This window comes from Coregonus clupeaformis, chromosome 7, assembly GCF_020615455.1.
Source record: "Coregonus clupeaformis isolate EN_2021a chromosome 7, ASM2061545v1, whole genome shotgun sequence".
In the NCBI taxonomy this organism is placed as follows: Eukaryota; Metazoa; Chordata; class Actinopteri; order Salmoniformes; family Salmonidae; genus Coregonus; species Coregonus clupeaformis.
This window is the reverse complement of record NC_059198.1, coordinates 26,240,800-26,253,660: the sequence shown is the minus strand read 5'-3', so window position 1 is coordinate 26,253,660 and position 12,861 is coordinate 26,240,800.

Below are 12,861 nucleotides of genomic sequence, written 5' to 3'. Positions count from 1 at the left end.
AAACATGTGATCAATGTGCTTCTTCTTGTCTTTGGGCTGGGTCAGGCCAGAGCACTTCGTCGACATCACAAGCAATATTGTCCCTCCTGAGGCAACGGGGGAAGAAGCCTCTTGTGTGCCGTATCCAGCCCTGACATGATTCCTCACCTATATCACCACAGGCTAAATCCATGGCTTGCAGCAGATTTACTCTGGTGTAGGGTTATCTATCATACACTTTCCATCTCCAAGAGGAGAAAAACTCCTCAATCGGATTCAGGAAAGGCGAGTATGGAGGGAGGTACAAGTTCATAAACTGCCCATTGATGTTAAACCATTCCCTTACCTGAGCAGCTCGGTGGAAACTGACATTGTCCCACACTATCACATAGGTGGGAATGGGATACTCATTTAGCTCTTGACCCTGCTGCTCTTGAACCTGCTGCTCAAATAAAATATCTCTTAGATTGGCAATACATCTTAGAAGGTGCTGAGTGTAACATGGTGATGTAGAACACCATGGTTGTTGATAGCAGCACAGATTGTGACATTGCCACCTCGTTGATCAGGGACTTCAACAATGGCCCGATGTCCAATCATGTTTCGGCCTCTCCTTCTCCTCTTTGTTAGATTGAAGCCTGCTTCATCGACAAAGATGAACTCATGGGGTCTGTCCAAGGATTCCAAGTCAAATATTGTCTGTGTAGAAATACAATATACTGTATGTAGGATTTTGTAAGTCGTACACAGACAGTGCTATACTGTAGAGTACAATTAGGCCTACTGTATGCACTTCTGATTCACATACATTGTATGTTCTGAAGAGTAATGTCATTCACATAGTATGTGTTAGTACTGTAGACAATCTGGATTACAGTAAATGTTTCTGAATGTACACTTACTTGCACATACTGAGCTCGCAGTCACCCTTGGTGAGTTGCGCTCAAAAGGTACTCTGTAGACTTGTTTCATTCGCATCCTGTTACGATGGAGGCCACGGTCAATTGTGGAAATGCTCACACTGTCGATTCCCTGGAAGTGTGTGTTGTCTTGTATCACTCGTTCCTGGATTTCTCCGAGTCGTATTGCATTATCTTGAAGGACCATGCCAACTATAACGGCCTCTTGCTCCCGAGTGAATATAGCTGTCCTTCCACCTGCATGTGGCAGCCTTGCAATTCTACAAAAAGTAGTTGTACAGTTACAAAACATATTCATGCAGTACAATACATACAGTGATTAACTTTACAAATGTCTATTGAAACAGCTGCATATAGTGTAGTACAGTAAATTTGCAATTGCAAAAATACAGTAGTACACTGTACCTGTTCTCTTCTCTGAATGTCCTTACTATGATGGAGACACAAAATCGGCTCAAATTGGGTTGCACTCTAAGTCCTGCTTCCCTCATTGTCAGTCCATGGACAAGAATATGGTCTATGACTGTTGCTCGAATTTCATCAGATATTTCCACTCTTTGTCTTCCTCTTCGTCCTCCTCTTCCTCTTTCTTGCCCTCCTCCTCGTCGCCCACCTCGCATACGCACTCGTCCTCGTCCTCTCACATTGTTTCTTCTATCCATTCTCAGACTTTCTCCTTCCCACCTTCAACAACCTGTTTGCTCTCTGAACTGGCTTATATTGGTTGTGTCGCAACATTTGAAACTCAATTTTGAGTGGTTGTGTTCAATCAATGACATGTGTTCTCTATTTGTATTTGACTATTGCCACTTGTGTTTACCAGTATGGATGACATGTGCATTAGAGTGCAGAATGTGTTTTGAGAATGAGAATGTTTTTAGAGTTTTGCTGAAAAGTCTAAGTGAGATCTGCAAATTGTGTTTTACCATGTGAAATGGTTTAAGGTATTGACAACAGACAGCATAATTAGCTAAATGAGTCCAGGCAACTGAGAACTTTGTTCAGCCAATGGGTTTTAGTGTTTTAGCAATTGAGAAAAACTGTAATTGTTTGGTTGTGAAATCAAGTTGCAACGTTAGGGAATATGGCTATGCTTTATGCTTTTCTAAACTAAACCCTTTTGGATGACCAGATACAGCAGCTTGATAAAGCAGCCCCTAAGTAAACGGAGTCTCTAATCCACATATACAGTGGGGAAAAAAGTATTTAGTCAGCCACCAATTGTGCAAGTTCTCCCACTTAATAAGATGAGAGAGGCCTGTACTTTTCATCATAGGTACACGTCAACTATGACAGACAAAATGAGAATTTTTTTTCTCCAGAAAATCACATTGTAGGATTTTTAATGAATTTATTTGCAAATTATGGTGGAAAATAAGTATTTGGTCAATAACAAAAGTTTCTCAATACTTTGTTATATACCCTTTGTTGGCAATGACACAGGTCAAACGTTTTCTGTAAGTCTTCACAAGGTTTTCACACACTGTTGCTGGTATTTTGGCCCATTCCTCCATGCAGATCTCCTCTAGAGCAGTGATGTTTTGGGGCTGTCGCTGGGCAACACAGACTTTCAACTCCCTCCAAAGATTTTCTATGGGGTTGAGATCTGGAGACTGGCTAGGCCACTCCAGGACCTTGAAATGCTTCTTACGAAGCCACTCCTTCGTTGCCCGGGCGGTGTGTTTGGGATCATTGTCATGCTGAAAGACCCAGCCACGTTTCATTTTCAATGCCCTTGCTGATGGAAGGAGGTTTTCACTCAAAATCTCACGATACATGGCCCCATTCATTCTTTCCTTTACACGGATCAGTTGTCCTGGTCCCTTTGCAGAAAACAGCCCCAAAGCATGATGTTTCCACCCCCATGCTTCACAGTAGGTATGGTGTTCTTTGGATGCAACTCAGCATTCTTTGTCCTCCAAACACGACAAGTTGAGTTTTTACCAAAAAGTTATATTTTGGTTTCATCTGACCATATGACATTCTCCCAATCCTCTTCTGGATCATCCAAATGCACTCTAGCAAACTTCAGACGGGCCTGGACATGTACTGGCTTAAGCAGGGGGACACGTCTGGCACTGCAGGATTTGAGTCCCTGGCAGCGTAGTGTGTTACTGATGGTAGGCTTTGTTACTTTGGTCCCAGCTCTCTGCAGGTCATTCACTAGGTCCCCCCGTGTGGTTCTGGGATTTTTGCTCACCGTTCATGTGATCATTTTGACCCCACGGGGTGAGATCTTGCGTGGAGCCCCAGATCGAGGGAGGTTATCAGTGGTCTTGTATGTCTTCCATTTCCTAATAGTTGCTCCCACAGTTGATTTCTTCTAACCAAGCTGCTTACCTATTGCAGATTCAGTCTTCCCAGCCTGGTGCAGGTCTACAATTTTGTTTCTGGTGTCCTTTGACAGCTCTTTGGTCTTAGCCATAGTGGAGTTTGGAGTGTGACTGTTTGAGGTTGTGGACAGGTGTCTTTTATACTGATAACAAGTTCAAACAGGTGCCATTAATACAGGTAACGAGTGGAGGACAGAGGAGCCTCTTAAAGAAGAAGTTACAGGTCTGTGAGAGCCAGAAATCTTGCTCGTTTGTAGGTGACCAAATACTTATTTTCCACCATTATTTGCAAATAAATTCATAAAAAATCCTACAATGTGATTTTCTGGAGAAAAAATTATTACAGTCCTCTCTCATCTTTTTAAGTGGGAGAACTTGCACAATTGGTGGCTGACTAAATACTTATTTTCCCCACTGTATTACATTGCAATGTATTGTTAAAATACATTTATGTTGTGTGTGCGTTCGTCAATGCATGTATGCGTGTCTTTCTGCCCTGTGAGTGTTTACATCTAGGGTGACATTTTATTGATATTGATATTCAATAATTTCTTTCTTAATCTAAATAATCCATTACATTAGCCTTAGAGTTATAAATCTGTTTGTAGAGTTCAGTCTCCAATCTTCCTAACATTTTGATCTTTTTTACTTCCAACAAGTTACTCACACCTTGTAGCCTACGAGAAACTCCCACAACCAGCTCGTAATTACACACAGTTGGCTTGGTGTGTGTAATTATGCATTACAAAAATAGTATTATCGTTTTTTTGTAATAATGACAACAGCACATTAAGCACATCTAAGTGGGAAATTATTCAGCTGAACAGGAATTAAAGCTTGACCTCCCAAAGCTGCCTCTTAACCAGTTGAGAAGGAGGCTTAATGCTCTTGCATACAAATACTGTGAATTATGCATATTTGAGCATACCCTGTGCTCAAGAGTTGCTTTAAAGGTCCAGACATTTACAGTATATCTCAATATTAAATCATTTCTGGGTAACCATTAAGTACTTTACTGTGATTGTTTTCAATTAAAATTGTCAAAAAGAAACAAAACTAGCTTCTTAGCAAAGATTAGCAAACAGCAATTTCTCAAGCAATAATTTTGACAGGACTGTCTGGGGGAGGGGAAAACTAGCTGTTATTGGCAGAGAAGTTTGGAACTCTCTTTCTTACGTTTTAGCAGACGCTCTTATCCAGAGCGACTTACAGTTAGTGAGTGCATACATTTTCATACTGGCCCCCCGTGGGAAACGAACCCACAACCCTGGCATTGCAAGCGCCATGCTCTACCAACTGAGCTACATGGGGCCTTCTTATTGGTGTATTAACTAATTTACCGCCTGGTGATTACACCAGGCACTCAAACTCCATCCCACCAAAACAGGTTGAAATTTCAGGCAGTCTTTTCATTATCACAATTACACAGTATTATTCCAACCTCATAGTATGGAAATATTTATAAAACACCGGAAAATCACATTTTTGACTGCAATGGCCCTTTAAAGACGAGTTGTTCCAGCTGGTATGTCCTTGGTATTTACTAGGAAATGGTGTGGTAAAAATGCATACTCCTTCTGGTGTTCCTTCAAGTAATTCAACACAATTGGTAATTAGCTGGGATTATAATTAACTAGTACAAAGAAACACATATATTGTATTTATCAAGTAATTACTAAGCAATAACATTTTTGCATATTATAATTTTAAATGGTAGACTTTTTTTAATAATAATTTTTGTATTTTATTCTGTACGGTTAGGGAAGCGTATGGAGGCAGTAACCAGACAATTTCAGGGAGATTACAGTGAGGAGATAGATGAGGAAAGCCAAACCTCAGAGGAAAACTCACGAGGCTCACAGTATTGACCTTCTAGTACCTCAGCACCACTTTATGCCTGATCTGAGCGCTCCAGAGCTTTCTGTCCTCAGTTACAACACACCATATTATATTACCAAGGCCGTGCACAGACCTTTCAGGGGGCAGGTGCTCAAAATTAAAAAAGGGTACCCAAGAGGCATCCCCCACTCCCCCTTTCCCCCTCGCTAGATTTTTGTTGTTGTTGACATTCATAGTTCATATCTCGAAATACATAACATACTAACTGACTCTGTAGCCAAAAATGTACATTTTTTTGGCATAAGCTATTTATTTCTAAAACACACACTCACTCATCACAAATTGTAAGAAGGTGGCAGGTAGCTTAGCGGTAGTTGGCAGTTAAGTGAGTTGGGCCAGTAATCGAAAGGTCGCTGATTCGAGCTCCTGAGCAGATTAGCTGAAATATCTGTCGACGTGCTCTTGAGCAAGGCACTTAACCCTAATTGCTCCTGTAAGTTGCTCTGGATAAGAGTGTAAGTGTAAGCAAGCTAGTTACAGTGCTTCCTAAAGACATGATTGACATTGGGAAAAGAGGGTGGGCTATCAGCTGATCGTTGATGTAAATCTGCTAGTTAGCTAGCTCAACAATTGTTTTTACTTATTGTGATTTATCTTCAATGCTCTTAAATAATAACTTCATAATATAATATTCATCATTTTCTAACTCATGATATATGGCTAGCTGGCTAGTGGCTTGTATGGATAGTTTAGTATATGGTGGTTAGCTAGAGTTTAGACTACCTGTGTTGCTGCTGCCCTGACACACATGTGCAACTCCTGACTGAAGAAGGGATGGAGTTGGGTCGGAGGGTCGTAGATGTAGCCACTCCACTGCCTTTCTGCCAACCGGACCGAATATTGATGATGATGTAAATCAAGTGATATCAAATGTTATGCTGCAGCTACTGTGGCAGTACTGTTGATGTTTAAACTAGGTAGCTTGCTACACACACTTGACCGGTGACCGCATTGCAAGCCATGCATGTTTGAATACCGGGCCCATGCAAACTTTTTACAGGGCAGACTGTGAGCTCCATACAGCGCAGACCAACAGGTTCAACGGACGGACGGAGTGGGGGTGGGGGGTGGTGTACTTGACAACAAAAACTGTATACAAAAAATATATATACAGTATACCACCACCCAAAAGGGAGGGCAAAGGGGCAGGTGTTCAGGTAGACCCCTATCTGTACATGTGCCTGTACACTGAGTATACCAAACATTAGGTACACCTTCTTAATATTGAGTTGCACCCCATTTTGGCCTCAGAACATCCTCAATTCGTCAGGGCATGGACTCTACAAGGTGTCGAAAGCTTGAAAAACCCAGCAGAGTTGCAGTTCCTGACACAAACTGGTGCGCCTGGCATCTACTACTATACCCTGTTCAAATCTTTTGTCTTGCCCAGTCACCCTCTGAATGGCACACATACACAATCCATGTCTCAATTGTCTCAAGGCTTAAAAATCCTTCTTTAACCTGTCTCCTCCCCTTCCTCTACACTGATTGAAATGGATTTAATAAGTGACATCAATACGGGATTATAGCTTTCACCTGGATCAGTCTATGTCATGGAAAAAGCAGGTATTCTTAATGTTTTGTATACTCAGTGTATATTACAAGGCTTTAATGCAATTACAAGGAGCCATTGAAGTTACACTACATCACCTTATTGTTTTGGGATACAGTCTATCTGCATACAATGTTGTAACTTTTAATGCTAGGCAGTTGCTGTTTTCATTGTCACGTTAAACAACCTACCCTCTTCTTGAAACCATTATCATCACATGACAAAGAAAATCAGTGTTTCATGAACAATTGCACAGCTTTGTCTTGTCTGAGAGCATAACCAAATGGTCAGTGAGATAATTGAATGCTGCATTTAAATAACCTGTAATGGAACAGGTTGAGAGCTTCAAGTTCCTTGGTGTCCACATCACCAACAAACTATCATGGTCCAAACACACCAAGACAGTCGTGACGAGAGCACGACAAAGCTTATTCCCCCTCAGGAGACTGAAAAGATTTGGCATGGGTCCTCAGATCCTCAAAAAGTTATAAAGCTGCACCATCGAGAGAATCCTGACTGGTTGCATCACCGCCTGGTATGGCAACTGTTTGGCCTCCGACCGCAAGGCACTACAGAGGGTAGTGCGTATGGCCCAGTACATCACTGGGGCCAAGCTTCCTGCCATCCAGGACGTCTATAGCAGGCGGTGTCAGAGGAAGGCCCTAAAAATTAGGGGTTAGGCTAAGCTTTATGGAATTGTTTTTTAGAAGGTCATTCCAAGGATAATTTAGCTATTTGATTTAGAATTTTAAGACCCCAAAAATATATATTTTATTAAACATTTTATTTGTCCTTACTGCTATTAGCCCATACAAGCGCATTGAATAACAAATTCACTACATGGAACAACAGATAGTCCCCTAAAAAAAATATCAAAAGGTAGTTTGTTCTGAAGTGTCTGTCCTATTTTTATTTTTTTTTACATATATTTAACCCCTTATTTAAAACACCATACATATGCAGTGCATTCGGAAAGTATTCAGACCCCTTTACTTTTTCAACATTTTGTTAGGTTACAGCCTTATTCTAAAATGTATTAAATTGTTTATTCTCCTCACCAATCTACACACAATACCCCATAATGACAAAGCAAAAACATGTTTTTGGAAATGTTTGCAAATGTATTAAATATATAAAACTTAAATATCACATTTACATAAGTAATCAGACCCTTTACTCAGTACTTTGTTGAAGCACCTTTGGCAGCGATTACAGCCTCGAGTCTTCTTGGGTAGGACGCTACAAGCTTGGCACACCTGTATTTGGGGAGTTTCTCCCATTCCTCTCTGCAGATCCTCTCAAGCTCTGTCAGGTTGGATGGGGAGCGTCGCTGCACAGCTATTTTCAGGTCTCTCCAGAGATGTTCGATCGGGTTCAAGTCCGGGCTCTGGCTAGGCCACTCAGAGACTTGTCCCGAAGCCACTTCTGCGTTGTCTTGGCTGTGTGCTTAGGGTTGTTGTCATGTTGGAAGGTGAACCTTTGCCCCAGTCTCAGGTCCTGAGCATTCTGGAGCAGGTTTTCATCAAGGATCTCTCTGTACTTTGCGCCATTCATCTTTGCCTCAATCCTGACTAGTCTCCCAGTCCCTGCCGCTGAAAAACCTCCCCACAGCATGATGCTGCCACCACCATGGTGCCAGGTTTCCTCCAGAGGTGATGCTTGGCATTCAGGCCAAAGAGTTCAATCTTGGTTTCATCAGACCAGAGAATCTTGTTTCTCATGGTCTGAGAGTCTTTAGGTGCCTTTTGGCAAACTCCTGATTGGTGGAGTGCTGCAGAGATGGTTGTCCTTCTGGAAGGTTCTCCCATCTCCACAGAGGAACTCTGGAGCTCTGTCAGAGTGACCATCGGGTTCTTGGAAGGCCCTTCTCCCCCGATTGCTCAGTTTGGCCGGATGGCAAGCTCTAGGAAGAGTCTTGGTGGTTCCAAACATCTTCCATTTAAGAATGATGGAGGCCACTGTGTTCTAGGGACCTTCAATGCTGCAGACATTTTTTGGTACCCTTCCCCAGATCTGTGCCTCGCCACAATCCTGTCTCGGAGCTCTACGGACAATTCCTTTGACCTCATGGCTTGGTTTTTGCTCTGACATGCACTGTCAACTGTGGTACCTTATATAGACACTTGTGTACCTTTCCAAATCATGTCCAATCATTTGAATTTACCACAGGTGGACTCCAATCAAATTGTAGGAACATCTCAAGGATGATCAATGGAAACAGGATGCAACTGAGCTCAATTCCAAGTCTCACAGCAAAGGGTCTGAATGCTTACGTAAATAAGGTATTTCTGTTTTTTATTTTTAATACATTTGCAAAAATGTATAAAAACCTGTTTTCGCTTTGTCATTATGGGGTATTGTGTGTAGATTGCTAATGATTTTTACAGTGGGGAAAAAAAGTATTTAGTCAGCCACCAATTGTGCAAGTTCTCCCACTTAAAAAGATGAGAGAGGCCTATAATTTTCATCATAGGTACACGTCAACTATGACAGACAAACTGATAATTCTTTTCTCCAGAAAATCACATTGTATGATTTTTTATGAATTTATTTGCAAATTATGGTGGAAAATAAGTATTTGGTCACCTACAAACAAGCAAGATTTCTGGCTCTCACAGACCTGTAACTTCTTCTTTAAGAGGCTCCTCTGTCCTCCACTCGTTACCTGTATTAATGGCACCTGTTTGAACTTGTTATCATTATAAAAGACACCTGTCCACAACCTCAAACAGTCACACTCCAAACTCCACTATGGCCAAGACCAAAGAGCTGTCAAAGGACACCAGAAACAAAATTGTAGACCTGCACCAGGCTGGGAAGACTGAATCTGCAATAGGTAAGCAGCTTGGTTTGAAGAAATCAACTGTGGGAGCAATTATTAGGAAATGGAAGACATACAAGACCACTGATAATCTCCCTCGATCTGGGGCTCCACGCAAGATCTCACCCCATGGGGTCAAAATGATCACAAGAACGGTGAGCAAAAATCCCAGAACCACACGGGGGGACCTAGTGAATGACCTGCAGAGAGCTGGGGCCAAAGTAACAAAGTCTACCATCAGTAACACACTACGCCGCCAGGGACTCAAATCCTGCAGTGCCAGACGTGTCCCCCCTGCTTACGCCAGTACATGTCCAGGCCCGTCTGAAGTTTGCTAGAGTGCATTTGGATGATCCAGAAGAGGATTGGGAGAATGTCATATGGTCAGATGAAACCAAAATATAACTTTTTGGTAAAAACTAAACTCGTCGTGTTTGGAGGACAAAGAATGCTGAGTTGCATCCAAAGAACACCATACCTACTGTGAAGCATGGGGGTGGAAACATCATGCTTTGGGGCTGTTTTTCTGCAAAGGGACCAGGACGACTGATCCGTGTAAAGGAAAGAATGAATGGGGCCATGTATCGTGAGATTTTGAGTGAAAACCTCCTTCCATCAGCAAGGGCATTGAAGATGAAACGTGGCTAGGTCTTTCAGCATGACAATGATCCCAAACACACCGCCCGGGCAACGAAGGAGTGGCTTCGTAAGAAGCATTTCAAGGTCCTGGAGTGGCCTAGCCAGTCTCCAGATCTCAACCCCATAGAAAATCTTTGGAGGGGAGTTGAAAGTCCGTGTTGCCCAGCGACAGCCCCAAAACATCACTGCTCTAGAGGAGATCTGCATGGAGGAATGGGCCAAAATACCAGCAACAGTGTGTGAAAACCTTGTGAAGACTTACAGAAAACGTTTGACCTATGTCATTGCCAACAAATGGTGTATAACAAAGTATTGAGAAACTTTTGTTATTGACCAAATACTTATTTTCCACCATCATTTGCAAATAAATTCATAAAAAATCCTACAATGTGATTTTCTGGAAAAAAAATTCTCATTTTGTCTGTCATAGTTGACGTGTACCTATGATGAAAATTACAGGCCTCTCTCATCTTTTTAAGTGGGAGAACTTGCACAATTGGTGGCTGACTAAATCCTTTTTTTCCCCACTGTATTTATTTAATCAATTTTAGAATAAGGCTGTAACGTAACAAAATGTGGAAAAAGTAAAGGGGTCTAAATACTTTCCGAAGGCACTGTATGTACTTCCATTCATTTTTTCAACTGGTACTGGGGACCTTCAGACGAGTCTTGTGAGGCCTGTGGGGGTCCTAGAGCAAAACAACATGTATGTGTTCGTGAGAGTCTCACCTTTTCAGAATAGTTTGTAGGCCAAACAGTTTGGACGCTACAGATGATTTTGTGAGAAGACCGATTTTCGGGATGTCTCGTGTTCTGACAAACACCGCTCTAGCTCTGTCACCTTTCACCACAGATGCAGAAGTGCAACATTGACGTATGTGGTGGATTGAGACGCATCCAATGCAAAAAATCAGATATCTGTAGCTTAAACTGACAGATTTGTATGGGGATTTTTTATTATGCTAATTCATTTTCCGCGGGGGTGCGGACATCGTCTCTAGGGGGTTAATGCTGCATTTAAAAAGCACTGGCATAAGTGGTACTTTGTCATCACACTTTTTGAGATTTCAGAGAGTATTGTTGTTAAGCATTGTTACAATATTCAGAAAGAAATGTCATAAGGTACAATGCAATGTATGACTCAAGGTTGCCTAGGGAAGCTTTTGTTGGCTGCAAAGAGCTTTTCAATGAAAAGTCAACGTGACCTATTACACAAGACTTGCATGTTGTGGGCAGCTTTGCAGTATATTGCGTCATGATGTATTTAGTGAATGGTAAGATGGGCGTCTGTGGGTGGGGGGAAAAAAACACTAAACACTATATAGGGAATTTATTCCAACCTTCTATTTCTCCCCTAAACCTTCAACATCCTATAGGTTCTCATCTCATATAATATTTACTCTAATGATGGGCTTAAGAGGAGCCAATCTTGCAGAGTAGGTAGAGGTGCTGTATGTACTGTAAATCCTTAATCAGCTCATTTCATTCTAGTACTGTATGGTTGGAATCTGCAGACCTGGCCTGCTGGTATGCAATAATATTAAACAGGAAATAACACTAAATCACAATCAAATGTTTGGTTTGGCAAGTGGTTGACATGATACTTCTCACTATTTTAGTTCCAGTCAACGTCAACACACTAATACTAAAATGGATAAGAATAATTAGATCGGGATAAACATTCTCTGTCGATTAGTCAGTTGAGGTACATTACAACTAATGAGACTCAACCTTTCATATCCATAATACCATTAAAGCTTTCATCTCATTTGCAGAGACGTCAGATAAATCTGTTCACAGTGACATTTTCTAAAAGCAGGCTGAAAATGATCCTCATCACAGTCATTGTATAACCCATAGAAGGGTATATTTTGGATCATGATTTGGGCTATTTTCCAGAGCACTGTGGTGATTAAAGGGAGATCCTCTCCCCCATCATGATGAAAGCCCAGGAAGCTGAAGTTGCTCAGATGACCTGAGGGGAGTAGCTGCTTTGATTAGGACAGGCCAGGCAGAGGAATATCTACTCCTATCTACAACAGAATGTGTAGAGGGTGATTACCTCTTTTCACATCAGTGCATATTGTGCAGCACCTTGGCAAGCACCCAGAAACTTGCTGCATATGAGTTCTTAATTGACTGGGTAAATAAAGGTTGAATAAAATAAACGAATGGTCTCTGTCTTCAAATGTTGTACAGTAGAATTGTGAGACAGATAATCGTCTCATGAGGATTCTGTCCTGATATAGCTCTCATTGTGTTTCTTCCCATTTGGAATGTAGCTGAACTTGTGTCCTCTGAGGTCAACAGCAGTGTCAGCTCAGATCAAGTGATTTCATTTAGGAGCTAACCTCACACTCTCACCCAGGCATTTTAAGTGTTAGAGGAAGATATGTGTCCACTGAAGCATGGAAAGAGAAACACAACATTTGACACAATTCGGTTACATTGAAGGGTTTGTGATGTTAGATAGGTTACATGAAAATGGAGTCACAGGAATCCTCTGACACCACTGAACAATCATTCTGGTAGAGTCATAGGCCTGTCAATCACTTGAAGGTGTTGTTTCCTGTCTATCCGGCATTGCTGTCAAGGACAGTACACTACACACTGACATAACCATGTCACATCTACTACCTTTTGAGTTCATGCTTGGTTTTCACTACAAGGTCACAGGCTTGGCATATAGTATGTCAACTTGTAACCACTTTAGTCTAT